Below are 2,349 nucleotides of genomic sequence, written 5' to 3'. Positions count from 1 at the left end.
CTCTCCTCTCCTCTCCTCTCCTCTCCTCTCCTCTCCTCTTCTCCTTTCCTCTCTTCTCCTTTCCCCTCCTCTCCTGTCTACTTGGGCAGTGGTGCCTAAACCTAAACTGAGGTATATCCACAGCTGTACATGTATCCAACTTTCCTTTTTTATGTATCAGTGGGAGACTCCTTTCCATCTGTACTAAAAGAAGAATGAGGCCTGTGTTCAACTGCTTTGTCTCAAAACTACCTAAATTTCACTCTCGAGGATAAATCGAGTACCCTTGCCAGACTGCAGCAATTAGAAATCCAGGGCAAACAGATTTGTTGCTCTGTTCCTACAGTTAGTCCAGACAATGTCAATAAGAAAAGGAGCTGGCAGGCAACAAGATAGAAACTCTGAACTCACAGCCTTATCAGTTCTGGAAGCTGCCCATGACCAAAACTCACATTTGCAGACCTAGCACTAGCTAGATGGAAGTTGTCTATTTATTCAAAAAAGACTGAGAGATGAATGTTGTTATATTCAGAGTACATCTTTTTGGCAAATGCTGCTTTAACTTACTGCGGTATAAATATAAATACAGTAGCCACTAATACGTGGGAAAAGAACTTTTATATGCATGCACTTCATGTCAACAAACAAAATAAGCTAGATTTAAAGTAACTCCCAAAGACAAATATAAAAATTAGCTGTATATTCACATGTATGCATGTACAAACATAAACATGTATATATATCTATATGTGCTTTCAGTACCTTGCTTGAGCCTGGTTTCTGTCCTTCCCCCACCATTTTCATTCTAGCTTCATTAGATGAGAGAGAAAAGTCTGAGATAAACTCCATTGCTCAGAAACTCCAGAAGCAATAATCAACCAGCTCCCAGTAATTCTCCTTGCTCCTGCTGGATTTGAAGAAGTACACAACCTGGCTCGTCAGCTCATCTCATTAGGGCAGAGGAATGTTCATCATGGACATGCACAGGGAAACCTCAGCAATATCTGCTGATCACTACTTCCAGTTTTCAGATTAAAAAGTAATTCTGTTCTGTTCCAGGAATGATAAATGAAGCATTCACTGAATTTGAAATGTTCTTTATATTCTGGGCTGGGGTTCATCAAGCACAGTCAGTCATCCCAGCTGATCAAGGGAAGTGAGTGTTCCACTTTATACTGCACTGGTGCAGCCTCACCTTGAGTCCTGTGTGCAGGTTGGGGCACCACAGTACTAAAGGGACTTAAAACTACTAGGGAGTGTTCAAAGGAGGGCTACAAGAATGACAAAGATGGTGAGAGGTCTAGAGAGGAAGGTGTATGAGGAGTAGTGATAAAAAATAAAATAAAATAAAATAAAATAAAATAAAATAAAATAAAATAAAATAAAATAAAATAAAATAAAATAAAATAAATAATAAGAAACAAAAGGAGGAAAGGCCTCTGGAACAACAACAACAGCAAAAGTAAACTCACAAGGCCATCAGAATATTTCTGCTCTGAGGTCTAATAGAAAGGCTCTCGGCTGGGAACTGCAGCTCTGTTCAGGACAGTGGTAAGGTGCCCATCCTCGTATATCACAATGGTTCCCATGGGGTTAAAGCACGTGTTTGACTTCATAGTGAAAGGGCACCGCTATCTGCTGAGTGCAGATGTTCTGGCATTTGGAATGTCATTGAAAGAAATGTGTGTACACACATATATACATGCATACACATATGTATTTAATTTCAAATAGTTCTGTCTTTTCCTTTGTATTACTGCCCCGAACCCTTTCTTTTTGTGAGGCAACACAAAGTCTCTACACTGTGCAGACTTTAGCAGAGGTCACAGATGTTCACCGCTGCTTTCATCACCTCCATGGAAGAGGGTGAGGACAACTGGAAAAGGAGCTTCAGCAGCACAGAAACGCCGCATTTTCCCTTGTTTCCCAGCAAGAGCTCATTGCTCCACCAGGCGAGTGCTGCAGGCAGGTGCTGCTGTCACTAGGGCTCGCAAGAGAGCTGCGGGAGCCAATACTGGAAAATCGCTTCTCTGCTGATCCCGGGCTGCAACGCAGCTGGCTGTGCCTGTCTGCTGCCAGGAGGAGGTGGAAGTAGGGGGAGGCAGTTTGCACGGCAGAGAGCCGCTGTTCCCGTGCTGCTCTCACCAGACCAACCCTTATATGAGATATTTTTTCTTCAAGCCTTGAAGAACAACAAGCCAAACAAACACCCCTGAGCAGCGAAGTGACCTGCGATCATTTCGTATTTGATCACGTGGCTTCTCCTGGCGCAGTGGATAGCATCACTTCTGGTGTGAGATTAGTGTGAGTTGCGCCTTGATGCCGGCATCGGCTTTTTGTTGCTGTCATCTTCCTCCTGCTCCTCCATCC

At 43.2% G+C, this 2,349-nt stretch overlaps 1 long non-coding RNA gene across 1 annotated transcript in view; it reads right to left on the bottom strand.

The window, feature by feature from the left end:
• Positions 1–1,538, bottom strand: part of LOC107310555 — a 4,401-nt gene extending 2,863 nt beyond the window's left edge. Inside the window, exons 1-2 of the long non-coding RNA XR_001553636.2 lie at positions 1,452–1,538; positions 742–886 (exon numbers count right to left, since the gene is read on the bottom strand). This is a non-coding gene — a long non-coding RNA (uncharacterized LOC107310555). The remainder of the gene's footprint in view (positions 1–741; positions 887–1,451) is intronic.
• Positions 1,539–2,349: the final 811 nt, after the last annotated feature.

The sequence above is a fragment of the Coturnix japonica genome, chromosome 2 (assembly GCF_001577835.2).
Source record: "Coturnix japonica isolate 7356 chromosome 2, Coturnix japonica 2.1, whole genome shotgun sequence".
NCBI lineage: Eukaryota > Metazoa > Chordata > Aves > Galliformes > Phasianidae > Coturnix > Coturnix japonica.
Note: the sequence above shows the minus strand (reverse complement) of the source record. Positions and strands in the feature narration are given on the sequence as shown.